The sequence below is a fragment of the Bufo gargarizans genome, chromosome 8, assembly GCF_014858855.1.
Source record: "Bufo gargarizans isolate SCDJY-AF-19 chromosome 8, ASM1485885v1, whole genome shotgun sequence".
In the NCBI taxonomy this organism is placed as follows: Eukaryota; Metazoa; Chordata; class Amphibia; order Anura; family Bufonidae; genus Bufo; species Bufo gargarizans.
The window spans coordinates 69,130,475-69,154,971 of NC_058087.1; the positions used below are offsets into that span (position 1 = coordinate 69,130,475).

General features: G+C 42.5%; 1 protein-coding gene across 1 annotated transcript in view; it reads left to right on the forward strand.

The window, feature by feature from the left end:
* LOC122945020 (potassium voltage-gated channel subfamily H member 8-like) overlaps positions 1-24,497 on the forward strand; it is a 687,640-nt gene that overhangs the window by 294,797 nt on the left and 368,346 nt on the right. The window lies entirely within an intron of this gene.

Below are 24,497 nucleotides of genomic sequence, written 5' to 3' on the forward strand. Positions count from 1 at the left end.
TGGGAGCAGTTTGTATCAAGCGATGTAGCTGCTGATGTTATTCCCGGACTTGGTGTTCCACGTGTTGCTGATTCGCTTTTCGCAAGTTTTGGGCATTTTGATAAATATTAATGGACTAATCATGTGACATATGACCTTTTGCTTCAGATAAAATTATGGGACAATAAAGAATTGCCATACTTTATTTAATTTTTTTTTCTTTTCATATGAGTTTTTATACAAGTTTTATATGAAATCATGTATGTATTGACAGTGATGTTACCTTGATGAATTATTGGGAGTGATCTATTGTTGGTATCCATTTTCTTGGTAAGTTTTATTCTTAATTGGATCCAAGTTTTTATATAAATTTATATTTGATTAAAATATTTAGTCTTTTAATGTGGCTCTGAATCCTCAGAGTGCATGTTAATCAACTCATTACAAATATACCTTGGCAATAATGGCTGCAGTGCCCACTGCAGAATAAACTGTTTTAGTAATATGGCAGGACAAGTCATGTCTTAACAGTGTCCTTCACTGCAGCAAACTCTGAATAGCTGAAGAAGCAGGTTACCTTGCTGGCTCCTATGCTTGGCCATAGATCCATAGATATTGCAGTAAATCACACAGAGATTAATTAGACTCTGGAACTTGAGGCCTAAGGAGGAGCAAAAGGGAAAAGTCCCCTCTCCCCTACAACTACAGTCAACACTAGTCTAACTGAGCTGGGGGGGCAGATCCTGGATCCCCACCCAACCTCCTGCTGTGCCACTCATACACAGCTATGCTGGGTACAATACATAACATGGCAGTACGTAATATATAAGAAACCAGCAAAACAATATGACAAAGTCCTCAAGGGTTTTTATATATAATCAACGCCTTCCAGCAATATTTAACCCATTGACGCACATTAATTTTAATAATATTTGTTAAAAATTGAAATTACGGACAACACCAACTGAGAGTAAGCTCAGACTGTCACTCACCGCACCGAGACAAAAGAAAGAAAAAAGAGACTCTAGTGGATGAGGGAATAATGTCCCTATTATCTCACTCTGGTCTCACTCAGCCCAGGGACACCCCCTGATGGTGGGGACTCCCTGTCCTCGAACCTAGGCTGGACTAACCCTGGCCTGACCCTCAACAGCTGATATTAAATATATAAGGGATTAATAAATTCTATAGGTGCCAGGGTGAGATAATAGGGAAATTATTCACTCATCCCCTAGAGTCTCTTTTTTTCTCTCCTTTGTCTTGGTGCAGTGGGTGACAGTCTATCTGAGCTTACTCTCAGTTGGTGTTGTCCGTAATTTCAATTTTTAACAAATATTATAAAAATTTATGTGCGTTAATGGGTTAAATATTGCTGGAAGCAGTACGTAACAATACATTACATAACAAACCATTTCCAGATACTCCCTGCTCTGGGGTACTGCAGATTAGGTGCAGGCCTTGTTATAAATTAGGCATATCCTATTGCAGTCTGTGCACCTAGACTAAAGCAATCGAAAATTGGAGGAGTTTACCATAATAATTAGATTGCTTTCTATATTTTTGAAAGGACATCTGAGAATCTGATTGGTTTCCATAGTTGACCCACTTTTTGTTTGTACCAATCTCTTTTTGTAAGAGAACATTACAGTAATTACATACACACAGAGTGCAAATGTTTGTAGGAGGGGGCGTGTCCTTCAGTGTTCCTAGCATTGCTCCTCCTCATCAAACTTTTTTCTTCAATGTTCTATTGATTCACAATCTCTTCAATATCCTATTGATTACGCATATCATATGTGCACAGAATCAAGCATGTATCCATACTATAATGATACAAATATGCAAATGCAGTATATACAGCCTAGGAAATATTTCTTTCACTATTTCCCTGGCTAGTCCACAGTACAGCCTAAGTTTGGTGGCTAGGAAATAAGAGGCCCGACCATGGTCACAAAAGTCTTAATTCCTATTTGCCAGTATGCCATGGCACACGTTGTAAACCAGTATAAGATAATAAACTACAACTGTACAGGTGTAAGTACCTGTAGGTCCTCTTCTCTGACAAATTCAACATAATTGCCGTGCTAGGAAATGCCTCACAGTTGCTGTATCCAATTCTGTTTGAAGTGAGGTTTGTTCCATCACAGAGCAATACGAAGCGATCTACAACATTAAACTTTTAAAAAATTAATCATACATTTAATAATTTCTGAGCAGAAATCTTTTGTCTTATATTACTGTTAAACTGAGATGTACCGACCTAATGAGAACATTATCAGTTCCTAAAAGATTAATCCCTTTTCTCCCTATGGTCATTTGTGCTCATGGCTATTTTTAATGTGAGATGGCATTCCTCTAACCGTACCACTGCATGTTGGAATACTCCTATGTATTTTGCCCTTGTCACATAGGTTATATTATCAGGCTAGAAGAAGGCAATCATTCAAAAGAGGGTGCCAAAGGACACTGAAACAAGAGGAAAAAAAAAAATCATTGGCGGGCATTATAAGCCTGACTTCTAACACCCTCATGTTACCATGAATGTAGAGGTTGTAAAATGTTCTATAGCATTGCTGCATTAATTAAAAAGAATGGCTATGATGTCTTGGTGAACATACCAGTGCAATACCTGATGAATACCTGTAACCACCTAACTGTTCGGCCAGAGCTCAGCTTGGCTGTAGGAAAAGTACTTAACTGTTTGGTCGGAGCTGAGCTCAGATAGAAGTGGAGAGGGGGGGGGAAAGGCTGTTTTAGCTGCTGATATCGCCTGATTGGTAGCAGCTAGAAGCATGGAACTAGTCTTGTTTTAAAGCAAGGCTAAACAGGAGATACCACTGTTTGAAATCGAGTCGGAAATAATTGTGGGTAAAACCTGCTTTTACTTTCGCTTTTTAGATGCATTCACTTCATCCCGATTTCTAAAAGTGTTATCTTCCCATGTACTGAAGATATTGCTGTCATTGCTAGCTTTTAAGCAGTACAATGCCATATAGCTAGCTGGTACCAAATCAGAGATACAAGCAGCTAAGCAGCCATCCTCTTCCCTGCCTGTCAGTCTGGAGGAGGAGAGGGAGCAGGTGCAGAGCTGACACCCTGCAGAAGGAAAGGAAAAATAGTAAAACAATTTATAGAAATGTGGCATTATCATCAGCGTACTGACACACATAATAAAACTATGTTATTTTTACCACACAGTGAACTCCGTAGATAGCTTCCACAAAATAATGTAAAAATTTAGGTTTTTTTTGTCTTTCCCCCTAAAAATAAAATAATAAAAGTTATTTACTACACTATATATACCCCGAAATGGTATCTAAAAACCTACAACTAATCCTGCAAAAATTTTTGGGGAAGAAACAATTTAAAAGTATTGAATGCTAACACACAAAGGGGGAAACTATTATTGGTCCTTGCGCCAACAAGATTTACTGCAGACACAAATTAAAAAGCTACAATAAAAAGTGACATTTGTGGGAAGGTTTTTACAATTTTAATGTGACTGTTAGGAGGTTAATCCATGGTCAGATTTGCAGGCTTGCTGAAGCATGTAGGCTTACAACCATTAGTGGAAAAGTATGTAACAATATGGTGCTAAAAATAGTTAAAAATGACTGTACTGATTAATTTTGGGCCACTTTAACTGCAGAGCAAATTTTGTCACTGCACTGTCCCATCCCTCTCCCGTGGCACATTACTTGACCTACAAATTTGGTGTTACTTACTACCTATTGCTGAAGTGTTGTGTTGCTGTTACAGAACCATTGAGGTTTCATGCTAACAGCTCAGGTCAACAGGTAAACTATGGATATCATGTGGACCCCTAAACTGCTGGGAGAGGAGCAGGGCAATTGAATGGGCCGAGGCAACTCCCAATGTGAGTACACACTGCAGGAAATCTGACAGTACCCCTGTTTATAGACTGGGAGTGGAGATGGGGTACTGATCACTAAGAAGAACAAGAGTGAGAGGGCTGAGCTAAGGAAGACCAAAGGAGGGAAGCAAGAGCAATGGATAGGCAATTCGAAAAAGAATATCATCCCTTTGAAGACCTGGGTTACTGCCAAAAGCCATGCAGGATCTTTCTCACAGTTAAATACAGCTGAGGAGACTGTACAGACGAGCCAAACCATCTTCTATAGGGGTATCCTCTCATGAAATTTTTGCACTGGGTCCAACAATTTACAAAATAACCCTGAACCTAAATATGACTAATTGTGTGTATAATGGCAAATCACTGTTGAAGAGGTATAGTATTTGAGTGGAAGGGATTTTAAATGTTTTCCTATTTTGCCCTATGAAATAATTATTTTTAATATCAAATAGAAATACTGTATTTCAGGGGTGTCCCACTCTCGCTCTTTCTCCTTTATATCGTTATGAATACCACCAGGAGGCAGTGAAATGGAGGCACCCTTGAAATAATTCTATGGTGTACTGATCGTTACCATCTAAGAGGAGAAATATAGTTGGCCATGGTTTTATCATCTACATGTAGAAAATAAGAGACCCCAGGAATTCTGCACGCCACATTTAGCCCTTGAGGAAGCCTGTATAAGGTGTAACATGTTGGAGAAGCAGGTTAAGTTTGTCTTTTTAGTATCTCCAATACAGTATAGTGGATGTGACAGTAATTAAATTCAAGGGTGGGGGTCAGCTTTAACAAAAGGTCATGGTCTTCTGCGGTTGCAGTTTGCTATAAGTGGTATGTCAGTCCTTGCTTAGACACCTCGTGTATCTGGAATATATACTGCTGATAGAAATATTGTGTATAATTCACTATATATAGTGAGAGTTCATGTTAGTTTAGGAATTATGAATAAAAGTAGCATTTTTAGGAGAGAGAATTTATAAGGATTGATGAATTGGAAATAAAACAATCTGATATTCAGCTTTTCAATATTTATTTTGGGGGCTTTTCAATAGCTTTTTGGGCTTTTCAATATTTTTGTGTCTGGTGTAGAAAACCATTAAAACTGTGGGCAGATTGCTGTAGAGGCCACTCTTAAGGGGGCGGTGTGTTGTGTGAATCATTGTTAACGAGACTGGGTACTGTGGAAGTCACTAATAAAGGGGCGGCTGCTGTGGAGGTCACTGTTAAAGGGGCAGGATGCTGTGGAACTCACTGTTAAAGGGGCAGGCTGCTGTGGAGGTCACTGTTAAGGAGGCGGGGTACTGTAGAAGTCACTGTTATAGTAGATACTGTCAATATTTTTTTATGACACACACAAACATTAAATGAAATTGATGAAATATACCTGTGTGAAGCCGAGTCCTTCAGCTAGTCTTTTTAATATTGTTGTGCTACTTATATTCTCATAGAGCAGTGCAAGAAAATAATATATAGCATGCTACTGAGGAGCAGGTGGTTAACCATGCTCTAAAGCTGTGATTCATAAAAGCCAGTATGTGTATTGTATGTTGTTCGGTTCACTGCACATAAAAGAAAATTAAGATCTTCAACCACACAATAACCTGGAGGTAAAAAAGATTTGTATGCACCATTGCGCTTCATTAAGGTGAGCTCAAAATAAGGAAACCCATAGCAGAGTCTACATATCCCCCTCTCTTCTGTCTTTTTATTTCGACATTGTAGATTTATATTGGAGATATGAAAAATATAAAGGAACACACATGGAATTAAGTAGCAAGCAAACCAAAGTGTGAACAAACTTTCCAGCACTGACATCTACTGTTAAAATCTATATTTTATTTCAAATAATAAAAGGACAGGAATCAGAGCCACTGCGAGGTATTCGTGTTTCGACACCTGGTCTTAATTAGGGATGAGCGAAGCAAGCTTTGGATCCAAGATCCAAAGTCACTTTCCTATAAAATTTGTTTTAATGCTGTACAGAGATCCATCTCCATACACCATTAAAATGTATGTGTGTCGAATAGCTTTGGGATTTGATTTTAAACTTGAAAACCATTTCGGCTTTGGTACTGAGGTACTAATCGGTACAAAATCTGACTTTGTATGCCTCAGCCCCTACTGATCAGCTCTTACCTAGTAACTCTGGCACCAGAGGTAGGTGCTGAAAGTTCACCGGTCCCTCCATTTTGCAGTTGATGGAGGTGGTAACTGCAGTGCTGCTTCTATTCACTCCAATGGGAGCAGTACTGCAGAAATAGCTCCATCAACCACACAATGGATGGAGCTGTGTAATTCTGACCTGGTGCAGTTTTGTTGAGAAAAAGACAGAAGTCAATTCAAAGGATTGAAATTATAAAGAAAGGATTTATGCTTCTCCTTCCTGCTGCATCCACTCCTTAATCTAGCTCAAAACGCTGAATCAAAAACTGGCACAAAAAATTCATGTGGGTTTCCATCCTTGTACTTTTAGATTGGGATATAGCTGAAGGATTTGGTGAATGATATTTAATTAATCCCCATCATCATGTGCTTTGTTCAAGTAGATGGGATTAGAACAAACTGCAACCAGGGACTAGTCATGTGTAAGGCAGTGTTCTGGAAAATTAACAAGACATGCTGAAGAGTGCGAATAGTTGTTTATATTCACTGTGGTAATGCTTCCAATCCTATTGGGTGAGAAGATTATTAGAAGTTGAGTATGAACTATAAGACTTTGAACACTTTGACTGAGACTTTGCCTTTTGTAGACCAAAAGAAGGCATCTGAACTATATATATATATATATATATATATATATATATATATATAGACAGTAATCACTTTTCTATTTTCACAGTTTCTTGTCTTTTCAACAGATGCCAATATATTCCTTAGATAATTTTTTTTTATTAATTCTCTTAATAGTAAAACAAAACCTATCACCTAACACAACCTTAAAGTGAATTTTCAAAAAAACGCATGCATAATGTGCTTCTTTGTACAATCATAACTGTGAAGAAACTTCCCTAAAGTCTTTTTCAGCCATATTATTCCTTGTTTCAGCTGCACAGCTAGATGCAATTCTCTTAGAAGCAGGGAGTGCATCCTTTCTGTTAAATCTGCCAGTACTTTCCTTTAAATCTGCCAGTACTTTCCTATCACTTACTTCCCACTATGTTTGGTTTCAGGTCCGGCGCTCACACAACAGATAAGGAGGGAGAAATCACACTTACAAGCACAAACACTCATATAATCTTCTAAAACTGTGTAGAACCAGTTTTTATCAGGCTCATGATCTCAGCTAGCTCTGACATGCCCCCATTTCCTGTAAACCATCTTCTGAGCATCTGTTAATAGGGATGGATCTTGCCTAACAGGCAGTGGACTGCAATTTAGGTGGAAATGAGACCTCTAGTGGCCGTGACTTTACAGCTTTCTTCAGGTGGATGCAGGAATATTTTTAAATTAAGTAGATTAGAAATTTGCTAGTTACACCATTCTCTATTAAACAAAATGAAATTGTGTGAAATTACAATGACTCCTTAAATACAAAACGCTAAAGCTTACTTGGGCAACTGCATTTTGTAGAAAAAAATTACTGAATGTGCCCAGTATAACAAAAGGCCAAATCATGCATTTCTTATTGGATGATTCAGTGTATCGATGTCTGAGAACATGATCAGGTGGCAGGTGGTGACATAGGCCTCTCCAGGCCAACACCTTTTTCCAGCCTCCCAGATGCCATTTCCTTTGCTTTCCCTGAAACACTTTCTGCAAGTGCTGTATCTGCTATCACTGGATATATGTTCTCAAATCTCTGGAAGCGGCGGGAATGCCACTCTGATCTTTAGAGCTCCCCCATGTATTATGCATGTGAGAGGTTCATGGAATAAGGATCCTTCAAATTCATTGCCATCTGGAAACCAGAAGCCAAGTAAACGAGTAATACAGTATTTTTGTTTTGGAATACCATATGTCTTTTCTGGATTCATTTCTGTTTGCACTTTCTAACCTGATCACATGAACCATGCAGTGTAAAAGGTTCATGTTCAGTTTACGGTATCCAGAGGTTCCTGACAGTTCACCTTTCTGTAGTCATTATATTTGTGATAAGGAGGATAAGGTTGACTTTAGAGTTTTATAAGCAATGTTATATTGGGAAATTGTCCGATTTATTGTTTTACAGTGAGCTTTCTCTCCAAATTCCCTTCTCCAATCTGTGATCAGTTTTCTTAGAATGTTTTTTCTTTGGTTTGTTACACTAAGTGTGGAGAGCAAACAAAAACCTGCAATAGTCCTAGATATTTTTTACATGTGTTTGCAGCTTTATTTACATGTACGTAGGTGGAGCACGTAGAAGACTACAAAGTCTAAACAAAGACCTATAGCTGTAAATTAACATCATATTGTGGATAATATACAATACATTATTGCTATTTTGATAGTCAACAATGCTTTGAATATTAAAGGAGTTTAGTGCTGTTTTCAAAAACAGCACAAAAAAATTACTTACTATTAAAATGATGCAATCAAATCTACCCTGATGTCCTGATATTAAAAAAACGGCCATGTGAATAGCCCCATACACTTCTAATGGTTCGAAAAATTGCTGCATGAAGACTTTTACTTAAACAGCAGTCACATGGCCCTTTTTCACGCTCATGTAAATACGGTCTTACATAGGACTGCAGGTAACATCAACTACATTATTTGTACAGAGAGCGATCGCTGTATTATCTGTTGTGTTACATAGGGCTGCAGGTACACATTATGTGCACTTTGTTTATTAAGCAACAGGACACATCTTTCATGTAGATTCATGACCAGAGTGCAGATAGGGTAGTAACTGTTACCAGCAGTTCCCTTTTAACACCTAGGGTGGCCACTTGCTTCACTTTAAAAAGGTGGACATTTTAGGCCATACACTAACCCCTCTAAGCTACACCCCGACTCCACTAACCCACACTCCTTCTCCCAGTAATGGTGCCCTGCAAAAGTAAAAAAAAAGATAAGAGAGGGAGACCTTAAAGGCTATGCACACCTTCAGAGGCTATTTTGGTTTATGATTACATTTTACTAATTTTTGGTTAAAATAATTTTTTCAATTGGTCTTTTTTTTAAATATTGAGCCGTTCTGTCAGAAAGGGTTAACTGTTTTTCAAGCTGTGTGAATCCTACTTTCACTTTCAACCTGTCAAACTTATTTCTAAACTACTAAGAGTTCCTAAACACCTATGTAAGACACATTGTTATCAGTAGGATGAGAACTGAGCTATAATTAATGTTTATAAGTACAGAGAGCTGAGATAAGGAGCCTGTCCACTCCCCAAATGATGGAAAAGAGAGAAAATCCAAAGGCTGTTACTAGAGCATCCCAGCTATGTACAGAAAAAAAGACTTCATATTTGCTTAAAATTAGTACAATGCAATAATAAAAAAAATTGCCCCCAAAGGTGTACGTAGCCTTTAACCCCTTCCCGACACATAATGTGCTGTAACGTCATGGAAGCCACTGCGTTCCCGCAATTTGATTGTGATTGGGCGGGCACTGGAGCGGTGCGTGCGATAACTGCAGGGGCCCGGCAGTCCCTGGTAACCGGGCCCCTGCTGTATCCACCGGCATCGCTGTAAAAGCTGATGCCAGCAGATTAACCCCTTCTATGACATGGTCCACGCTAACTGCGACATAGAAAGGGTTTGCGTCGGGTGAGGAAGCGCATCGAGTCCCCTCGCTGCTGTGGCGGGGACTCGATGTGTCAGAAGGCAGCCCAATGCCGTGCACGGCATCGGGACCTGCCTTCTATGGGTGCCGAGGAGATCAAGCCTCAGGCTGGGTCTCCTAGGCAACCTGTTTGTGTACTACTCACTGCATACCCGAACAGGCAATGCATTACAATACAGATATATTGTAATGCATTAAGGAGGGGATCAGACCGCCAAAAGTGAACATCAGAAATAAATGAAAGAAAAAAAGTTTTAAAAAGTGTTTTTAATAAAAATTTATAAAGTCATAAAATTAATAAATGGAAAAAAAAAAGCCCCTTTCCCCTTATTACTACTAAGGTAAATCACTGATAAATGTGGTGGTCATAAAATCCTGAAATTTGACATTTACAATTTATAAGGATCCAGAAAGTAGCAGAGCAAGATCCTAGATAAGTGATGCTCAAATATCAGCGAGGAGGTTGCGTGCCATCCATAGGGTATGACAACAAGGTTGTGATGCGGTTATAGTGCGGTTAGGGAACGCATGTATAATGATGCGTTTTGGGTGTTGGGTCTGCCACTGTTCTGCCTGGTTCTTTAGCATTTTGATTAACTTCAAATAGAAATGTCTGTGGTAAAACATATTCCGCAAGCAGCTACTCATCTGTACATCGCATGCAGTCAGCATCCACATTCAGCTGGACATGTCTTATGTGAGGTCAATCAGGTACAGTCATCACAACTTTGAAAGTGCCAGGCCTATCTCAGAAACCTATTTTAATTTGACTTTTATTGGTAAATGAGATGTTGCAACTCCTAACCGCATCACGACCACGGCATGTAGCCGTACCCTTACGTGCCTGATGTGCAGCCCCCAGGTCAGGATAAAATCATATGGTACAGATCTCTTTCCCAGGAGGATGATCTGCTGTGTGCCTCCTGTACAGTCAATACTCTGCTGAACTTTTCAGAACATAAGAGCTACTAAAATTTAACCAAAAACAGATTCAGTTTGAAAGAGCCATTAAGTCGAATTCTATTTTTTACTAAATAAAATATTTTTAAAACAAATTGGCGGCAAATGCAGTTGCATAAAAAATGTATACGTGTGTGATTGCCTACCCATTGATCAGGCCCTGGTCAATGTCATGTGTTGGGTCTTAGACAATTTTCACATGATGGTCAACTATTTTACTTTTTCATGAAAATAATTTTGGTGTTTTGTCTACTCCTGAAATATTTTCTCTATGATAAGCACAAATTATTTCCCTGAGTTTTCATCCATTACACTCTTTTATTCCTGTAGATTTCCAGCTGTTGTTAAAGTACAACTCTCAGCAAGCTCTCTCAGACTTCTTCATTTATTATTTTGCTTCATCACAGACCATGGCGGGAGATGTAGTTTAACAACAGCCAGAGAACCATGGGTATCTACCTACCTCTCATCCACTTTATAAAAATGCACACTGACAAAACAATCAACAAGACATAAAACAGTTGAAGTCACTGTATCCTGATGAGACAGAGGCGCTGATGTCTACCATGTTTTACAGGGTCTACCCTTCAATACTTGCATCCTGCAACAGCCCTAACCAAGCAGGTTGATATCTCTAATGCTGCCACTACTACTGACTTAGGTTTCCTAGTTGCTGCTGTCTTCAAGGAAGCAGTTTGGAGGAAAAAAATCATGTTTTGCTCATTGCTTGGGCTCTCAGCTCCAAAACAACTTGAAGAAAACAAACCTCCCACGAGAAATCTTTCATACTCACCACTTGTCTGCTTCAAAGCTCCGCCAGCATTTATACTCTGTAAAGAAGACACATCATCACTTGTTTGCTTTTCAACCTTCCTTATTTCTTTTTTTATTCACTAGAGTTACTAGTTTTCCAGTTTCAGTTCCTCCCCTATCTTTTCTATCCTTTCCTTTTCCTTCTTCTGTACTTTTGTTTTTGTTGGGATAAGCCTGTCAAAATAATGGTGGCTACTGGAGATGAAGTTTTAAAAAATTCGATTTGGACGCTTCGCAGAATTTTTATTTATTTTTTTCCCCCCATTAAATCAGCTATATCCCGGCCTGCAAGGAGAGTGTATCTCGGCGTACATCACTATGCATTGCAGTATAACTAGACAGCTTATTAACCCTAATTTGAGAATCAAGGCCTAATAGAATCGCTTATCTATTAAACAAGGTGGACACACCAATAAAATTAGACAGCTTATTGCACTGGATGGACCAATTTTCATGGCAGCAGAGAGCATTGTGGCTGGAAATGAAGAGTTGTGGCTGATTTAAAAGTGCTTAACTTGTGTCTGACAATAAGGAGGGCAATGTGGCAAGTGCATTCTGGAGGGACACATGATGGCCTGCTTTATTTAGAAGACACAGGACTAGCTCTGTAAGGATAGCACACTGTGGCTGGTGTAAGGAGGCAAGCTCATCTTGTTCCTTACCCTTATTTTTAAGAATTCATGTTCATGTTTTGTTTTAGTCAGTAGTTGACCGGTAGCTCCAAATTCTTATTAAAAAAAACTGGTTTTACAGCAGGGAACTAAGGAATAATGTATTATAACCCCAACTCTGAACATTTTGTTTTCGGACCAAAATTTTGAAATATATTTGTAGGGGACAGAGATCTTTAAGGAGAGCAGATCCACTGCAGAGCCAGACTGCAACAGTTTTATTACTGAGTTTTGTGTATGTGTATGCAATGCAACGTTAAGACTCTGACCCTCTGTAAAGATATATTATGAAATTAATTCAGCTCTTGAGTTTTTCTACTCTGACTACTGCCCTCTCTATAACCATCTCCTGTCTTCCAAAGTTCTGGAACATCTGGTATACTTGCATAACTATGGTAATCCCAGCTACTGTAATTCCGTTATGGATCCTTTGCAGTCTATTTTCAAGCCGAGCACTCTGAGCCTAGCCTCACTATAGAAGATGTAAATTACTTCCTAACTGCTACACAACTGAGCTGTGGTTCTTTGGCTTCTTTCTACTTCTTGCACTGAAGACCGTACATGCTTTAATAATTGGCATTCTTCCTTGCCTTTCCTCTTGGCTCGAGATATCCTAAGTGATGAAAGGTGACCAGCTTTGGAAAAAAAAAAACACTCCATTGGGCATCTTGAGCCATGGTTTTCATGGTTTCAGAGACATAAACCACATATACAAAACTCAACTGCTTCATGCTATTACCTGCAACAGGTGCCTATTCAGTGCATGATATTGTCCACACAGTTCTGGTACTCACCAGTAAATCTAGCCACACTGTACATCCTGCATTCCTGAACTTATCCTATTGTATCCTATATAATAAAAGCGCAGTGTGTCCGTGTGTGTCACCAGTTTTGGGCTGGGCATGCACGGCTGGGCAACCAATCAGGACACAGCGCTCCACGCGTGGCCGCACCGCCCAAAGCATCGTGCTGACCAATCAGGACACGGCGCTAACACTCTGCTTCAAATAACTGTTTAATCCCTTCCATGCCGCGGTCCTTAGGGACCGCTGCCTGGAAGGGGCTAACCATCGGCCCGATGCTTGAAGGGTTAATGCCCCCCTGCACACAACACCCCTGCCCCCCCTTTCAAGATGCAGATCGCGCAGCACCCCCTTTCAAGATGACAGAGCGTGCAGCACCCCTGCCCCCTTCAGGATGGCAGAGCGGCAGCTAACACTCTGCTTGGAATGTCCGACAATGGTGCTGGCCGTTTAACCCCTTCCATACCGTGGTCCTTAGGGACCGCTGTATGGAAGGGCTAACCATCGGGCCGCTGCTCTGCTGTGGCAGTGGCCGATGCATTGAAGGGTAAACTGAGTTAGGGAGCTGCCTCCTTCCCCCATCGGGGTGCTGTGCTGTGGCCGCGTCCCGATGGTTACCATGGCAACCAGACGCCTTCACAGGCATCTTGCTTGCTGTGGTATATCTAAGCCTGATCAGGCTCCTGCTAAAGCGAGTTCAATGCACTGCAGTACACTATATAGTGTACTACAGTGTATTGTAAGCCATCAGACCCACTGGATCTTCAAGAACCAAGTGGGTTTGGGTCCAAAAAATGTAAAAAAATAAAAAAGAAAGTTTAAAAAAAAAAAAAAAAAAATTCTATATATACACATAATTGGTTAAAAATGTAAAAAATAAAAAACACTGAACATGTTTGGTATCACCGCATCCGTAAGGACATGATCTATAAAAGGATCATGTTACTTTTCCCGCAAGGTGAACACCATAAAAAAATAAAAACTATAATGGAATTGAAATTTTGTGATAAAAAATTAGCACCAATCAAACCGTAACCTCATCCCACAAAAAATGAGCCCCTACATAAGCCATCATCCAAAGAATATGTCTTTCAGAAAATGGAGACACAAAAACATGATTTATTTTTTTCAAACATGGTTTTATTGAATAAAATAAAGTAAAAAAAATGCACATATTAGATATCGTCATGTCCGTAACAACCTGCTCTATAAAAATAGCATGTGATCAAACCCATCTGGTGAACATCATAAAAATAAAAATGGTGCAAAAAATATATATTTTTTAATTATCTTACATCACAAAAAGTGTAATACCAAGGAATCAAAAAGTCATATGTGCCCCATAATGGTACCAATCAAAAAGTCATATCATCCCGCAAAAAATGAGACCCTACCTAAGACAATCACCCAAAAAAATAAATAAATATGGCTTTCAGAAAATGGAAACACAAAAACATGATTTTTTTTAAATGCTTTTTTTTGTGTAAAATAAAATAAAAAATGCACATATTAGGCATTGCTGTGTCCGTAACAACCAGCTCTATAAAAATAGTATATGATCCAACCCGTCTAGTGAACTCCGTTAAAAAATTAAATAAGCGATCAAAAATTAATATGTGATGCAAAATGGTACCAATCAAACCATCATCTTTTCTAGCAAAAAATGTGACCTACCTACCTAAGACAATCGCCCAAAAAAAGAAAAAATTACTTTCATAAAATGGGAACACAAAAATATGATTTAAAAAAATAATAATTTTATTGTGTAAATCCAAAATAAAATAAAAAAATAGACTTATTAGGTATCGCCACATCGTTACGACCTGCTCTATAAAAATATCAGGTGACAGGTGAACATTGTAAAAAAACAAATAATAAAAACTGTTCTAAAACAACCATTTTTTGCCTCATAGAAAGAGTGATATATATATATACAGTATATATATATATATATATATATATATATACACACACACACAATGCACAACTACCTCTAGCAAAAGATTTCTAAACTGCAGGAATAACCCTAATAATAACACGCCCCCCGCACCACTCACACCAGCGCGCCGACCAATCAGGACATGGCGCTCCACATGCCGCCTGCACCGCCAGCCATATAGAGAGGAGCCCCTATCAGCAGTCTGACCTACTAGTTGCTACCAGCAGTCTAAGCACCAGCAGTCAGTGCCAGTCATACAGTCACAGTGCAAGTAGTGTTTGCCACCAGTCAGTGCCAGCTATCTCAACCACCAGTCAGTGCCACCAGCCACAGCCACCAGTCTCAGCCACCAGTCAGTGCCAGCAGCCAGCACTCAGTGCCAGCAGTCTCCGCCACAGCCAGCACTCAGTGCCAGCAGTCTCAGCCACAGCCAGCATTCAGTGCCAGCAGTCTCAGCCACAGCCAGCATTCAGTGCCAGCAGTCTCAGCCACAGTCACCAACCAGTGCCAGCAGTCTAAGCCACCAGTCACGGTCAGCAGTCTCCCACAGCCAGCACTCAGTGGCAGCAGTCTCAGCCACAAACCACAGCCAGCAATCTCAGCCACCAGTCAGTGCCAGAAGTCACAGCCACCATTCAGTGCCAGCAGTCTCAGCCACAGCCGCCAGTCTCAGCCCCCAGTCAGTGCCAGCATTCTCAGCTACAGCCAGCACTCAGTGCCAGCAGTCAGCCAGCAGTCTCCACCACAGCCACCAGTCAGTGCCAGCAGTCTCAGCCGCAGCCAGCAGTCTGTGACAGCTACCAGTCAGTGCCACCAGTCTCAGCCACCAGCCGCAGTCAGCAGTCTCAGCCACAGCCAGCACTCAGTGCCAGCTCTCTCGGCCACCAGCCACAGCCACCAGTCTCAGCCACCAGTCAGGGCCAGCAGTCTCAGCCAAAGCCACCAGTCAGTCCCAGCAGTCTGAGCCACAGCCGCCAGTCTCGGCCACCAGCCACAGCCACAGCCACCAGTCTCAGCCATCAGTCAGTGTGATCAAGTTACCATGCCATCTAATATAGACATAGAACCATAGTATATAAGGCCGAAAAAAAACATTTGTCCATCCAGTTCGGCCTGTTATCCTGCAAGTTGATCCAGAGGAAGGCAAAATTTTCCCCACTTAGGCCCCATGCACACGGCCGTGTTTCACGGCCGTGTGCGGGCCGTGGAACCGCGGCCTGGATCCCTCCTGAGAGCAGGAGCGCACGGCGTCACTGGTTGCTATGACGCCGTGCGCTCCCTGCTGCCGGCACAGTACAGTAATACACTGGTATGATCTATACCAGTGTATTACTGTACTGTGTCGGCAGCAGGGAGCGCACGGCGTCATAGCAACCAGTGACGCCGTGCGCTCCTGCTCTCAGGAGGGATCCAGGCCGCGGTTCCACGGCCCGCACACGGCCGTGAAACACGGCCGTGTGCATGGGGCCTAAGTGGGGAAAATGTTGCCTTCCTCTGGATCAACTTGCAGGATAACAGGCCGAACTGGATGGACAAATGTCTTTTTTCGGCCTTATATACTATGGTTCTATGTCTATATTAGATGGCATGGTAACTTGATCACACTGACTGATGGCTGAGACTGGTGGCTGTGGCTGTGGCTGGTGGCCGAGACTGGCGGCTGTGGCTCAGACTGCTGGGACTGACTGGTGGCTTTGGCTGAGACTGCTGGCCCTGACTGGTGGCTGAGACTGGTGGCTGTGGCTGGTGGCCGAGAGAGCTGGCACTGAGTGCTGGCTGTGGCTGAGACTGCTGACTGCGGCTGGTGGCTGAGACTGGTGGCACTGACTGGTAGCTGTCACAGACTGCTGGCTGCGGCTGAGACTGCTGGCACTGACTGGTGGCTGTGGTGGAGACTGCTGGCTGACTGCTGGCACTGAGTGCATGGGGCCTTAAGGGAAAAAAATCCTTCCCGACTCCAACCAGGCAATCAGAATAACTCCCTGGATCAACGACCCATCTCTAGTGGCTATAGCCTGTAATATTATTACGCTCCAGAAATACATCCAGGCCCCTCTTGAACCCTTTTATTGTACTCACCATCACCACCTACTCAGGCAGAGAGTTCCATAGATGCAGAGGATGTCCCCTTGTCACAGTCACAGTCCTGGGGATAAATAGATGATGGGAGAGATCTCTGTACTGACCCCTGATATATTTATTAGGGGTGCACCGAAATTTCGGCCGAAAATGCACCTAATCTGTTTCTGCCGATATTTTTACATATCGGCCGGAAATAGCGGGGAGGAACTGGGAGGAGGAGCTGGGGGCCGGTGCGTTCACTGTGCTCCGGCCCCCAGCTCCAGTAGTTATAAAATGTTGTACAATTAATAAGCATTCTATTCACGAGGCCCCCCTCTGCAGTATTACATTCAATACAGCCACTTCCTACTCACAGGGCTGTGCTGGCCGGCCGGGCAGAGGAGCGGCAGCGTCACGACTGACGTCACATGCCTGCGCCGCCTCCTTCATTCAGAAAGTAGGCCGGGCACATGATGTCAGTCGTGACGCTGCCGCTCCTCTGCCCGGCCGGCCAGCACAGCCCTGTGAGTAGGAAGTGGCTGTATTGAATGTAATACTGCAGAGGGGGCCTCGTGAATAGAATGCTTATTAATTGTACAACATTTTATAACTACTGGAGCTGGGGGCCGGAGCACAGTGAACGCACCGGCCCCCAGCTCCTCCTCCCAGTCCCTCCCCGCTATTTTCTATTAATTGTACAATGGGGGGGGGGGGATCTGTGGATGGCACTGTTATGGGGTGGGGGTCTGTGGATGGCACTGTTATGGGGTGGGGGTCTGTGGATGGCACTGTTATGGGGTGGGTGGGGGTCTGTGGATGGCACTGTTATGGGGTGGGTGGGGGTCTGTGGATGGCACTGTTATGGGGTGGGTGGGGGTCTGTGGATGGCACTGTTATGAGGTGGGGGGTCTGTGGATGGCACTGTTATGGGGTGGGTGGGGGTCTGTGGATGGCACTGTTATGGGGTGGGTGGGGGTCTGTGGATGGCACTGTTATGGGGTGGGTGGGGGTCTGTGGATGGCACTGTTATGAGGTGGGGGGGTCTGTGGATGGCACTGTTATGAGGTGGGGGGTCTGTGGATGGCACTGTTATGGGGTGGGGGGTCTTTTAAAAGTATTTGGGCAAAAAGGCAGTTTCGGTTTCGGTCAAGGGGTATCCTGAATTTTTGGTTTCGGTTTCGGACCAGAATTTTCATTTCGGTGCACCCCTAATATTTATACATAGTTATTAGATCTCCCCTCAGTCGTCTTTTTTCTAAAGTGAATAACCCTAATTTTGATAATCTTTCAGGGTACTGTAGTCCATACATTCCAGTTATTACTTTAGTTGCCCTCCTCTGTACCCTCTCCAGCTCTGCTATGTCTGCCTTGTTCACAGGAGCCCAGAACTGTACACAGTACTCCATGTGTGGTCTGAATAACGATTTGTAAAGTGGTAGGACTATGTTCTCATCACGGGCATCTATGCCCCTTTTGATGCACTCCATAATCCTATTGGCCTTGGCAGCAGCCTCTCGACACTGGTTGCTACAGCTTAGTTTGCTGTTCACTAAAATTGCTAGGTTCTTTTCCTTGCCAGTGTTACCCAGTGTTTTACCATTTAGTATGTACGGGTGATTTGCATTATTCCTTCCCATGTCCATAACCTTACATTTGACAGTGTTAAACCTCATCTGCCACTTATCTGCCCAAGCCTCCAATCTATCCGGATCCCTCTGTAGTAGTATACTGTCCTCTTCCGTGTCAATTACTTTACACAGTTTAGTGTCATCTGCAAATATTGATACTTTACTATGCAAACCTTCTACAAGATCATTAATAAATATATAAAAGAGAATAGGGCCCAATACTGACCCCTGAGGTACCCCACTAGTGACAGTGACCCAATCTGAGTATGTACCATTAATAACCACCCTCTGTTTTCTATCACTCAGCCAGTAACTTACCCACATACAGACATTTTCTCCCAGTCCGAGCATTCTCATTTTATATACTAACCTTTTATGTGTTAGTGTCAAATGCTTTGGAGAAGTCCAGATATACGACATCCATTGATTCGCTGCTGTCAAGTCTAGAACTTACCTCCTCATAGAAACTGATTAAATTAGTTTGACATGACCAATCTGTCATGAAGGCATGCTGATGTGTATGCTGTTATTTGCTTATTTTCATTGAGCTACTCCAAGATAGCATCTCTTAGAAAACCTTCAAACAGTTTACCCACAACAGATGTTAAACTTACCGGCCTATAGTTTCCAGGCTCTGTTTTTGGACCCTTTTTGAATATTGGCACCACATTTGCTATGCGCCAGGGAGTGTCCTGTGGGACACTCCCTGTCAGTATAGAGTCCTTAAATATCATAAATAAGGTTCTGGCTATGACATTACTTAATTCTCTTAGGATACGGGGGTGTATGCCATCCGGTCCTGGCAATTTGTCTATTTTCATCTTTTTAAGATGCCGCTGCACTTTATCCTGAGTCAGACAGGGCACTTTTAATGGGGAATTAACGTTTACATTCCTCATTTTATCTGACAGTTTATTTTCCTCATTGAATGCAGTGGAGAAAAAAATAATTAATAGCTTTGCTTTCTCCTCATCGCTCTCTGCAACTCCCCCCTCATTAGTCTTTAAAGGGCCGACACCTTCAGATTTCTACTTTTTACCATTTATATAATTAAAGAACATTTTAGGGTTAGCTTTGCTCTCTTTGGCAATTAATCTCTCGGTCTCTAGTTTGGCTGCTTTTATTTGCTTTTTACATATTCTATTTTTTTCCTTATAGCTTTTCAGTGCTTCCTCGCCACCCTCCTGTTTTAGTGATTTAAATGCTTTTTTTTTTTGTCATTTATTGCTTTCTTTACCTATTTACCCTCAGTTTTTTTTCTAGTTCCTTAACCTTTTATTCCCATAAGGTATGTACCTCTCACAATTAGATTTTAGGATGCTTTTAAAAATATCCCATTTTGTGGCTGTATTTTTATTTTTGAGGACTAAATTTAGCTTTTTTTGAAGTTTGGTATTTTTGTTCCTCCCTGAAGAAACACTCTTTTGAATGATAATTGGAAGATTATTACTTTCATGGTCACTATTTCCCAGGTATCCCTTAACTTGCACATCTGTTATTCTGTCAGGCCTATTGGTTAATACTAAGTCCAGTATGGCCGTCCCTCTAGTCGGGTCCTGAACCAGTTGGGAAAGGTAATTGTCTTTGGTTATTGCCAAGAACCTGTGTTCTTTATGAGATATACAAGTTTCAGTTTCACAGTCTATATCTGGGTAGTTAAAGTCCCCATAATAACCACCTCATTATGATTTGCCACCTCATCTATCTCATTTAGTAGCAGATTTTCTGTGGACTCTGCTATATTAGGTGGTTTATAATAAACTCCTATTAGTATTTTATTATTGTTTTTGCCTCCATGTATTTCTACCCACAGTGACTCCACATGTTCATGTCCCTCATATCTTCTCGGACTGTTTGCTTTAGACAAGACTTTACATAAAGGCAAACCCCTCCACCTCTCTGGTTTTGGCAATCTTTTCTAAACAGACTGTAACCCTGTACATTAACTGCCCAGTCATAGCTATCATAGGGTTGTTTCGATACCAAAATTTTGATTCGGTTTCGATACCACAAAAAAGTATTGCGATACTCTATACCATTCGATACCACGACAAAAAAAATCTGCGTGCATTCCGGATTTTACACACAGCATAGTACACACAGCAGCAAGGAGCTGACTATGGCAGCCAGGGCTTCAGTAGCATCCTGGCTATCATGTTAACTGATCGGAGCCCCAGGATTACACTGCTGGGGCTCCGATCAGAAGCTGCCACTGCCACAATGAGAGGAGGTGAGTGGACTCTGTGGCCACTGCCACCAATGATTTTAATACTGGGGAAGGCGCACTGCGCCTCCAATGTTTTTAATACTGTGGAGGGGGGCGGGCGGGCGCACTGCGCCACCAATGTTTTGAATACTGGGGGAGGGGGTCAGGGCGCACTGCGCCACCATTGATAATTAACGTTTAATATACAACTACAGCTGACAGCAGAAACACATTGCTGGCACCCTACCTCTGACGCACCTGAGGGATTAATTGCCGCGGATCGCAGCACCCAGTCAAAGGCAGGGTGTCGGCAATGTGTTTCTGCTGCAGGCTGTAGTTGTATATTAAATGTTAGTTATCATTGTTGGTGCAGTGGCCACAGCCCTCCTCTGCGCTCTGATTGGAGGCAGCGGCAGCAGCACAGGGGGAGGGAGAGACTGCTTCCTTCTTCCCTGTGCTGCTGAGAGCAGTACAATACATATTCTGATACTAGGCTGTTTAGTAGCACAGCCTAGTATCGATAAAAGAAAAATCCCGGTATCGTATCGATTCCGGGCTAAAAGTATTGATTGGGTATCGAAAGTTTGATACCCGAAACAACCCTAAGCTATCATCCAGCCATGTCTCAGTAATTCCCACTATGTCATAGTCCTCCTCACACATCACTAATTCCAGCTCCCCAGATTTTTTAGTCAGGCTTCTGGCATTAGTATACATACTGTACATTTAAAAGGTTTATGTATATTTTTTACCCTACACCTTTCCTTCTGAACTGTTCTAGTCCCTCCTTACATTCCTCCCCCAGTCCCATTACCTTGCCCCAGTCTCTATCTGCACTATCTTCCCATCCTATAACATAATTACCCTCCCTAGTCCCTAGTTTAAACACTCCTCGAAAATTATAGCCATCTTCTCCCCCAACACAGCTGCCCTTTCCCCATTGAGGTGCAGCCCATCCCTATGATAGAGCCTGTAGCCAAGAGAGAAGTAGGACCAGTTCTCCAGGAACCAAAACCCCTCCTTCCTACACCAGTATTTAAGCCACTTGTTAACCTCCCTAATCTGCCGCTGCCTTTCTTGTGTGGCCCGTGGTATCGGTAGTATTTCGGAAAATACTACCTTTGAGGTCATTTCACTAAGCTTTTGACCTAAATCCCTAAAATAATTTTTAAGGACGCATCACCTGACTCTAACTTTGTCATTGGTTACGATATGGACCATGACCGCTGGATCTTCTCCGACCCCTCCCAGTAATCTGTCAACCCGATTCGCAATGTGTCAAACTCGTGCGCCAGGAAGACAACACTACCTACTAATGTTTATGCACTACTGTATTAGCGCCCGTTATTGTGACGGGCTTAATGTCTAGTCACTGTATAACATCCTACTTGCTTCCTATATTTTTTAATAATTAAGGAGAACATGTCATCAGGAAATTTACTGTTAAAGGGGTTGTCCCACAAAAAATATTCTATAATTTTCAAACCAGCTCCTGGATCTGATTACTTTTTTAATTGCAAGTAGTTAAAAATGTTGTATAGCTGCTGAATTATTCAATATAATGTATGTGTGTAGCGCTACCTGCTGTTTGTTCTCTTTCTTATTTCTTTGTCCTGCTCACTGAGATGGCCGCACATGCTCAGTTTTATCATTCAACTGCCCCCTAAGCTGTGATAGGGAGAGCTGAGACACGCCCCCTTAGCTGCAGAAGAAAAGACACTCCCCTTGAGATGCCAGTTTGATATAAATCTAGCAGAGCAATTAATGGAGAGATCTCTGGATCCATGTGAGGTACAGGGCTGGTTCCAGCTTTGTTAGAAAGAGATTGTCATGTCATCTGATTTGCATTTTTTACATTATTCATGGGATGCTTTGTAGGTTTATCTTAGTTGAATGCAAGGATACATTTCACATGGTGATTTGTTGCTTCCTTCTGGAGAAAAAGTACTTTTAGTCATATGTAGAGTTGAGCGAACACCTGGATGTTCGGGTTCGAGAAGTTCGGCCGAACATCCCGGAAATGTTCGGGTTCGGGATCCGAACCCGATCCGAACTTCGTCCCGAACCCGAACCCCATTGAAGTCAATGGGGACCCGAACTTTTCGGCACTAAAAAGGCTGTAAAACAGCCCAGGAAAGAGCTAGAGGGCTGCAAAAGGCAGCAACATGTAGGTAAATCCCCTGCAAACAAATGTGGATAGGGAAATGAATTAAAATAAAAATTAAATAAATAAAAATTAACCAAAATCAATTGGAGAGAGGTTCCATAGCAGAGAATCTGGCTTCCCGTCACCCACCACTGGAACAGTCCATTCTCAGATATTTAGGCCCCGGCACCCAGGCAGAGGAGAGAGGTCCCGTAACATAGAATCTGTCTTCATGTCAGCAGAGAATTAGTCTGCATGTCATAGCAGAGAATGAGGCTTCACGTCAGCCACCACTGCAACAGTCCATTGGCATATATTTAGGCCCAGCACCCAGGCAGAGGAGGGAGGTCCCGTAACAGAGAATCTGTCTTCATGTCAGCAGAGAATTAGTCTGCATGTCATAGCAGAGAATGAGGCTTCACGTCAGCCACCACTGCAACAGTCCATTGGCATATATTTAGGCCCAGCACACACACAGGCAGAGGAGAGAGGTCCCGTAACAGAGAATCTGGCTTCATGTCAGCAGAGAATCAGTCTGCATGTCATAGCAGAGAATGAGGCTTCACGTCAGCCACCACTGCAACAGTCCATTGGCATATATTTAGGCCCAGCACACACACAGGCAGAGGAGAGAGGTCCCGTAACAGAGAATCTGGCTTCATGTCAGCAGAGAATCAGTCTGCATGTCATAGCAGAGAATGAGGCTTCACGTCAGCCACCACTGCAACAGTCCATTGGCATATATTTAGGCCCAGCACACACACAGGCAGAGGAGAGAGGTCCCGTAACAGAGGATCTGGCTTCATGTCAGCAGAGAATCAGTCTGCATGTCATAGCAGAGAATCAGGCTTCACGTCAGCCACCACTGCAACAGTCCATTGTCATAAATTTAGGCCCAGCACCCAGGCAGAGGAGAGAGGTCCCGTAACAGACAATCTGGCTTCATGTCAGCAGAGAATTAGTCTGCATGTCATAGCAGAGAATCAGGCTTCATGTCAGCCACCACTGCAACAGTCCATTGGCATATATTTAGGCCTAGCACACAGGCAGAGGAGAGGTTCATTCAACTTTGGGTAGCCTCGCAATATAATGGTAAAATGAAAATAAAAATAGGATTGAATGAGGAAGTGCCCTGGAGTCCAATAATATATGGTTATGGGGAGGTAGTTAATGTCTAATCTGGACAAGGGACGGACAGGTCCTGTGGGATCCATGCCTGGTTCATTTTTATGAACGTCAGCTTGTCCACATTGGCTGTAGACAGGCGGCTGCGTTTGTCTGTAATGACGCCCCCTGCCGTGCTGAATACACGTCCAGACAAAACGCTGGCTGCCGGGCAGGCCAGCACCTCCAAGGCATAAAAGGCTAGCTCTGGCCACGTGGACAATTTAGAGACCCAGAAGTTGAATGGGGCCGAACCATCAGTCAGTACGTGGATTGGTGTGCACACGTACTGTTCCACCATGTTAGTGAAATGTTGCCTCCTGCTAACACGTTGCGTATCAGGTGGTGGTGCAGTTAGCTGTGGCGTGTTGACAAAAGTTTTCCACATCTCTGCCATGCTAACCCTGCCCTCAGAGGAGCTGGCCGTGACACAGCTGCCTTGGCGACCTCTTGCTCCTCCTCTGCCTTGGCCTTGGGCTTCCACTTGTTCCCCTGTGACATTTGGGAATGCTCTCAGTAGCGCGTCTACCAACGTGCGCTTGTACTCGC